The following is a 9,264-nucleotide window of genomic DNA, read 5'->3' on the forward strand; positions in this document are numbered from 1 at the left end:
TTCTGAAAACACAGGCCTGGTACCAGCCTAGGGTTACCAATACGTCCACACCTTCTCCTTCAAGAACCCCCCTCAAATGGGTATTGTTTTGGGCTCTCAGCCAAAGAAGTCTTATCTATGCCTACAGGTTATTTACTTCTAATTAAGAAATTACTTTCATTCTAATGAAACCTAGAAATAAAAAAGTTATTATGTGAAAAGAATCACAAAGTCTGATACATGGCAAGCCACTGAGAAACATTGTGGAATCAGCTAATCCAATATAGGGCCTTCTTGAGGTTGTACTGTCAGACTCTGGCCCTGGAAAGTAGTCTGATGCAAAGCTGCACTTTAGCTTGTGCTGTGCAGGGCTCTGACATCCTGTTCCATGGAAACTCCCCAACAAATCGATTAATAGTATTAATTGCACCAGCCTGGTGACCTGTGAAGCCATTTCACCAAACGGGGTGAGCCACAGCAAGGGGGTACGAACACCACACACCCCAAAGGCATTGATAATTTACCCTGTCAATTAAAATGCCTGAAATAATTTCCATTGAGCTTTTATTATTACACAAAAAACTTTAAGAGACTTTAAAGACACGGGGTGGCAAAATGAAACAGAGGATGGCACAGGGAAATGGAGGACGATTGTTGTTAACGAATATAGATCTCTCCACCCTCCTTGGCGCATTGGATTTTCCCACGCCAGGGAGAATGGCGAGACGTCCACAGAGGAGAGCCCTCACAGGAAACGTGCAGGGTGACGCGATGCCATCTGTCATGTCATACCAAGAACAGACTTCACTCAGGCAACTGAGCTTTTTGGCTGGACCGCAACAGCGGGGCCAGTCCTACAAACAGGAATGTCTGCGACTGAGTGATGAAGTTACACCATTGGTCGGCCGAGTTATGAAGTTACACCATTGGTCAGCCGGTCCAGCCATATACTAGGTTTTGACCTGGTCTTGTTATAAAGGTGAAAGAATACGAGGCCTGTGATGTGATTATCTTTGAAAAAGGAAGATGGTGATCATTGTCATGATCAGAAACTGCATTGGCAACTCCAAACTAGGGATGGAAGAAAGAAATGCTCGAGCAAGGTCACCCTTCTCCACCACCACCACATGTCTCCCCTGACACCCACTCACGCACACACTGTTTACAACTGAGTACCGCAGGGCACTAATGGACCAGGCATGGGGTGACAGTGCGTTATCTGTCACTGTTAGCAGAGATGAGGAGTCTAAGCAGCCACCTCACCTCCCCTGTGTTTATGCCCCTCCTTTCTGTTTATGTGGTCACAAAATGGCTCAGCGAGTCAATAAACTGCATCCATTACAGTTTAGCCGAAGATGTGAGCAGTGATTGCAGCAGTTTGTTTTTTCTTGGGTGAAATAAATGTATTTTTTGTCTGGCCTCTCAGTCACTCTCACTTCAGGGTGCAACTGCAGTGCGACAAGCCTGGCTCCCGCCGGGAAGAGCAGCTCTCTGAGGGGTTACAACTCATTTATCTCACAATTAGGATTTAACTCCTAATTTAACACTCTCTTAACTCTCTCTTTAATGCCTAATTTATCTTTCTCTCTCTCTCTCTCTCTCTCTCTCACACACACACACACACACACACACAGAATCCAAGTGGTGCTAAAATGACTCGCTCGTTGGGATGTTAACAATGTTAGGAAATAGCATTTATGAATGAATTGACGAGGGATGGAATTGATGAGAGTTGTGGATGACTGTATGTAATTGTGAATAGCTGGTTTTGCAGTACTATAGGTTAGTAAAGCAGCTTCTAGCTTGTACTGTATGTGTATGAGCTGCTCAGCCACCTAGTGTCTTAAGCAAAGGTATCGTAACATATTCTATGGTTTGGCAATTTTCTCTACTGATCAAGGAATACAGACATTTGTTTTCGTTCTCCGATGTTTTGGCTGTTTCAAATATATTGGTGTGTGCGTGTGTGTGTGTGCGTGCGTGCGTGCGTGCGTGCGTGCTTGTGTCTGTGGGCCGACAATACATCATTTTTAGACAAAGAGCTCAGGCGCCAGACTTTCCCCCATAAATGCACAGGAGACGGTCTGCTCTTTGGCCAGCCAGTAAACTATCAGTGAATCACCAGACAAAACGGAGGGTTTCGCCCCAGAGCAAGAGGTGGGAACATTAACGCGGATCACTTTCATCTTTAAATGTCAGCCATGTGCATAAAAAAGGCTTCACTGAGACTGAGTGTCAAAGGCCCAAAGACAATAGGCAAACAAAACAGGAAGGGTTTTTTTTTCATCGGAATAGCCTTACCAAACCTGAATATAAATCTCAGTGCTGCATACAGTAACTATATGGTTATGCTCACTGATGCTCATGGACACAACTGTTCAGGGCAGACTGTACCAGCAGTTTGTCAAAAAACGACAAAATTATGACAATACAGATCAGGTAGCAATGATGGATATGTTTGAATGGAAGTCTTACAAGTCTTACAATGTGTGCTTACGAGAGCCTTAACTGAGTGGGCCTTTCCAGTTCAGAGATACTTTTTCCAGAGATTCAGCCTAATTTCATGGCTGTCACAAGAGATATCAGTGTAACCTAGTTTTAGAAAATAGGACAGGGTGAAATTTTGATACTGATAAATTTGTAAACAAATTTAATACATTAAAATGCAATTCAACGCGCTTAATAGATACACAGTGGGCGCCTTGTCTCCTGCAGTTGCCATATCACATATTAAAATATTATTTAACAGAAACTATATTTGTACTTTTTTTATTGTATTTTTAAAAATTATTGCTTCTTAAAAATGGAGCAATTGAAATAGTATAGGTAACATAATCTAATAACTTTTTTCTGAGCATAAAAAATTACCCATGTAGTATTTCTTATTAACTGCATTTTTAATCTTTATAAAGACTACCAATACTTTTTGAAGATTCTGTGTCAGACTCATCAGACATAAAGGTAGTGTCTTTCTACCACAAAAAGAACACTGTTGTGGTGGAAACCAGATGCTGAAATTTCCCTGTGTAACATTTAGTCATGGTCAGGTGAAAGGTAGAATTGCTCCTAAAATTATCTGTATGAATGTAAGCAATTCAATGGGGGAGAGCTAGCCGCTGGGTCTCATTCAAAGCTTTCGTCCCTGTCCCATAGCCCAGCAAGACCCTGGCAACGAGAGACAGGCTTGCAGCATTCCCATGATGACACAGCCCCACAATCCCCTGCTACAATGCAATTCAGTTTTCTGCTGCCGACTTACTCATTTATAAAGCAGTGAAATGTAAACAAGTTAAAGGGCTTGGTGAAGGGTGCAGGAAGGAATTCCAAACAGAAAAGGGAAAAAGCACCTTCAAGTTTACAAAGATATACCATCAAGTCCAGCTTAATTTTATGCCTTTAATATTTAATGCATAAAAAGGGCTGATATGATGATTTGTACTGTGGAACATGTGCCTCTTACACAAACCACTTTCAGCACTGAAGCACTTTACGATGTTGTGGAGGTAAAACAACTCATGGTGTTGCCTGGACAGTGAGAGTCACTCTTTTGACAAACTGCACCAATGACTCAAACATTAGTTTGACTACGAGAGTCTGAAGTAATGGGTAATGGCATGCTTCTACCCTCTCTAGCACTAAAAGCTTTTGAAGATGTATTGTGCACCATTGGTCAAAATGAGTTATAATTCTCATTCCACTTCAAGGTAGGAGGGTGTTCTGCAGCAACGTTTAAACCCATTTCATACCTACAGTGTGTATGCATTACAAGTGACCTAGTGTCACTGAAATCAGATATTCTACTGCCACCATGGTCCAACCTCCAGACACTTGGCTGGACTGCTGAAACGATGGTTTGACTGAAAGCATGATGTTTCACGACCTCTAGAGAAATGAATATGATTTGCACAAAAGTTCAGATGCAGTGGGAAACCAAGAATGACCTGAACACAAAGCGCAACCACCTGGCATTTTACTCTTGCGCCAGCTTCTGTCATAAATAAAGGTTAATATTTGAATTTTGCATTCCCTATTTGGAATTGCCAGTTTTAACACGAGTCGTTGTTTTGCAGCTGCAGCTGAAGCACGAGCATCCTTCTGAAGCACTTTCTCTGTAGCCAATCTAAAGGCCATGAATACAGGCGAGGGGTAACACTGACTGCAGCCAAATTACCTGCCACAGGGGGAAAATAGTAGCCTGTGGGCACCCTGCAAGTTGCTAGAAATAAGTAATGCATTAGTAAACCAAGAAGTCCCAGCCAAATTGAGCCCACTCTATACTTCATGAAAATTAATGAACACATAGAGTATACTGTAATTTACCCCACTGTTTTTTGCTTTGTTTCTATGTGTGTGTGTGTGTGGGTGTGTGTATGTATCCATGTTTGTGTATTTACGTATATGTATATACCAGTGTATATGTATAACTGTTATGAAAGAAGTTATATTTCTTAGGCCATCTAGGGCTAATGATATTTGCCTGTGTACACGCCATAGTATTGTGGCATGCTTTTGAATAAAATGAAGTTGTTGCTCCAACAGCTTTGCAGCTTTGACATATTGAAGTTGAGGTCTTCCACCCACCGACTGCACAAACTCTTCTGTGGCCTCTGGGGGCCCTCTATTTCAGCTGGTGCCAGAAATGGAACTCTGTCATGTGTAGTGTTGTGACATCCACTAATTTGGAATGTGTGGTAAAGTCAGCAGAAGTGGCAGAGGGATATTGAGCCTTGGTTCTCGATCTTTAGGTGAGCTTAAATGGGGAGAGAGGGGCAGTACAAGAGGCTGCCAAATCACAATATGTTTCAGGGTATATCTCAGCACAGATGCCTATATGATTACAGAATTGGTCAAGAAACGTCCTGTGATATGGAATGAATACACCACCACACTACCAACCTGTTTCCCCTTAGATAACTCTGCAGTGAAACTTCCTGATTTGAGCACTGGGTTACAATCCCTTAGTCACTTTCACCAAATGACAGAGCAGCAATACTTGGAAAAAGAAAGTCCAAATCCAAATTTTCCAGGGAGTTTAAAAAGTTTGATATGATAAATGTTCTACTGTGACATAAAACATAATAGCATTCTATTCTAATCCTTCCAAGACTCCTAAGACCAGCTTTAATTATATTCCATTAATAAAAAAACAAGCACTTTTTGTACTGTAAGTCTTGCATGGGTGCCCAACTCAATTGAGTAATTTGGGCGATAACAAATGCAATTTGTAGTCACTGCTGTATTGGATGGTACCCTTTATTCACTGACAGAAGAGCAAACACACCTTTACAAATATAACGTACCTATAATAATAACTTGAATTAAAAATAGGTTTACTGTTAAATAAATCTTCCAGATATTGCAAAGCAGCATGTTTCATGACTAAAATGGTTTTAATTTCTGCTTTCATTAAGAGTATTTATACCAAGGGAATGAATGAAACATATTGATCAGCTGATGTGCTAACCTTACTTTAATAGTCTGTAGTCAGATTTGTTGACTTTGCCAGACCTGTTGACAGGGACACATTCTAACATGGTGTTCCCATGTCAAGGTCTGGGGGCATTTGGGTGTTTTCAAAGGTACTTATCAAAATGCAAATATATATATTTTCTATTTCAACAATATATCTTGCTTATATCACAATGTTGACTAAATTCAACTTGTTAGACGTTGAGAAAAAATTTACCTTCTCTGGTCTACACATCTTTGGTAATAATCTAATCATTGAACATTTCAAATGTGTAGGCTGTACTAAACAGGTGTTTGTATTACATAGATCCATGATACAATGATGACAGCCTTGCAGACTGCAATTAATGTTGGGTGAAGCTGTCAAATCCTACCAAAATGACTATTGTATCAAACTGGGGGATTCCAGCAATTGGGTTGTTTTGAGGGGCCTTAAGTTTAAAGGGGTTAGTATTCTGTCTTTTTATGTGACATTTTTGGGTGAGAGAGACAGAGAAAGAAAGAACAGAGAGAGGAAATAAGAAAGAAGGAGGGAGTTAAGGAAGAGGTTGACTGAACGGCAGACTGAACCTCAGGGGTCATCTGCATTAACTACCAGTCAATTCTATCAAACCCAGGCCCATACATCATTATTTAATTAGATGACATCACTTCTCCAGCTCAGGCAGCAGATAGAGGGTTGCCCTTCACTACAGGACAAGTGATTCCGAGCTGTTGGCTCCCTATCACACATACTGCTTTGCTCCGGGTATCTTTCAATCTCAACAGTAGCACCTTATATCTTCTGGTGTCTTGTAATCGATTGGCTTGACTGACTCAGCATTAAAGGGCTTCGATAATGGCAGATTTTAATTCGCTTTGGTGAGTGTTACTGGCTTTACGGTCACTACAAGGAATAAAATGATTACAGTGCCATCCAAAGATATTCTGCATGTTATTTTTCTTGAACTTGTTCTGTTTGAAATTTCATGCTGTTTTTTTGTAGATTACCAGGGTCGTGTTAGGTGGCTCTTCTCTAATTTTTTTAACTTTACAGAATTGGTGGTTTTATGCTTACCATGCAACTCATACCAAAATTTTAGATTAATAATCAAACAATTCACACATGGTTAAAGATTCTTGGGTTTATTAAAGGGTGTTTTTATACTTTTTTTGTTTCACCATGTAGAATTTACAACACATTGTCCCTCCATTTCATGGCACCATAATGTTTGAGACAAATGGCTTCACAGGTATTTCCAATTAGTCAGGTGTGCTCGATTGCTTCCTTAGTGCAGGTATAAGACAGCTTTCAGTACCTAGTCTTGATTCTAGGCTTTTGATTGTATTTGGAGTCTGTTATTGTCGTTTGTCAACATGAGGACCGGAGTTGCCAGTGAAAGTCAAGGAAGCCCTTTACGCACGTGCAGCTGATTAGCTAACACAACCCAGGTGCGTGTGCTCTCTCCACCAGTAGGCGTAACCTAGACAAATCAGGTTCTCCGCTGGACCGAATTCTACATGTATATAAAGTGCCGTAATTTCTCCATGGTGAAACCAAAATATATTTAAAAATACCTTTCAATAAAGCTAAGAATCTGCACTTTTAACCACATGTGAATTTTTAAATTAGCAATCTAAAATTGTGGAGTTCAGCTCCAAAACAAAACATTATGGAGCTCACTGTACAGTCATAATTAGCATAATGGGTAAAAAAAAACATATTGAAGGCCATTCAGAATATCCAAGACTGTACCTTTCCCCAAGCCTCCAAAAAGGAAAAAAGTTCCATAAATTAAGATCTCATTCGGACCGGGCAGAATTTTCAAGCCCCCAGATAAAAATCAACTAACCTCATCAGGATTAATCAGTCCACAGGGATATATGCGTTCCATTTAATTAAAATGGGGGTAAACATTTTCTTTTACTGTGCCAAATAAAATAGCTGCTCTGGATGGATGATTCTGTTGTCCGGGGGAGGGATGTGGCTCTGGCCAAGAGTAATGTATTTCCTCCTGGAAGGGCTCATAAATTTAATGTCTGAAAACAGCTGTGGCTTCCCTAATCTTTCTGTTTTTCTCAGAGGAGTTTATTGATCTGTTGACTGGCTCGTACATTCTTGTATGAATTTGACTGATCTCCCGCCTTCCAGAACACTAATGACTCTGGCTTCAGGACAGACCAGAGCAGTAAATACCGTGCGGAGGAGGCATCAAATGGGCACGATCTGACAGCACAGCTGAAAAACATCTGGGTGGGTGGCACCCACTGCTGCCACTGATTTGTGTCCACGTTGTAGTGCTTCAGAACCCAACGCTGAGTAGAAAGGTGGTTTAGAATTCTCTCAGTCACAGAGTAGCCATTTTAGGACTCCCTGAGAGAAAGAGGTTTGGGAGCCCCTGACCTCCTTTCCCTGCTGCTCTGCAAATCCAACTCCGCCCAGAATCAAGGAAGTGTTGAATGCTTACCCTCAATTCATTGAGTCCTCCGTGCAGGAAGTATCCCAATGAAGGGATGAAACAGCCTCAAAGATTCTGATTTCCTTAGTGGTGGGTATGTGTGTGCGAGAGTGTGCGTGCATGCGTGTGTGTGTGTGTGCGTACGCGTGCGTGCGTGTGCGTGTGTGTGTGTGTGTCAAATGGTGGGTCATTTAGCATTTGTTTAAACCCTTTGGCCATGATTTTCTGTAAGCATTTGAGCAGCATTGCATTTCAGGTTGCTCAAAACAGTGCGGCCTCTGCTTTGCTTTGTTCGTTTAAAACTGGTGCAGCATGACCTACAACTTTATTTAAGCAAAATAAAGCAGACACATACAAAATAACAGCACCCCACAGAATGTGGGGGTCCAGCAGAACTCGGATTGGTATTCCAAAAAATGCTAACTCAGCCCTGTGTCCAATTGTAGTTGCACAGTACTTTTACCTTGAACAGCAGTTACATGAGTTTATGTTTTGCTTCACTGCTGCACAGCTTTAAAAGTGCATTTGTGAAATGTTTACTGGACCTGTTTGGATGCAACCCACAGGTTAGAATTAAAGTTAAATCGAGGTGAACAACCCATTCAGCTCATCAAGATAATGCTGTGTTACCTGCTGCTCCTGTCAGGTTCCTGGAGCATTACCTTTGGGCAATATTTCTTTACCATTAAAGTTATTTTCAGTCAACACTTTCTTTCTTTTTTGGTGCATCTACTTTGGCCACTTCTTCATTATCATTTGCGCACACATTATAGAATTATAATCTACAAATTATTGATTTATAATGTTAACAAGGACATTGATGGCCATGTCATAGATTCATGTAGCTCAGATGGTCAACAAAACTAGTCAGGTTTTGAAACGGCATAACTTAGACTTCAGTCACTGGCATTTCTTCAGCCTTTTCTGATGACGACTCAAAAAACTAAGCAGGGCTGACGGTCAGCGGTCTCTTCTTACTTGCGGACGAATGCTGACTGTTATGCAACTCTCTGAATATTTACTACTCGGCTAAATATTTGCTGAAGTTTTACGCGCTCCAAAATATTTGTGTTTCAACGGGAACCATGCCATAGCACTCATAAACCAGCAGAGCAACACGGTTTTACAAGACTATTTTCTGAATGGGACCGAAGATGACATGTAACCGCTGCTGAGAGGTGCAGTGGTTTCTGTGGTACAAATGTGCTGTTTTCAACACAAGGAACGGCGGAAAATCCACGAATATCCCACGCAATACCTGCGTGCTAGTAATCCACGACAAAAGCGCCTTCATTACCCCCAACCCCCCCTCCTCCTCTCTCTCTCTCTCTCTCTCTCTACTTTTTACTTCCACATCGAGCACAGTTTCACTGTGCCT

The sequence above is a fragment of the Anguilla rostrata genome, chromosome 6 (genome assembly GCF_018555375.3).
Source record: "Anguilla rostrata isolate EN2019 chromosome 6, ASM1855537v3, whole genome shotgun sequence".
Lineage (NCBI taxonomy): Eukaryota > Metazoa > Chordata > Actinopteri > Anguilliformes > Anguillidae > Anguilla > Anguilla rostrata.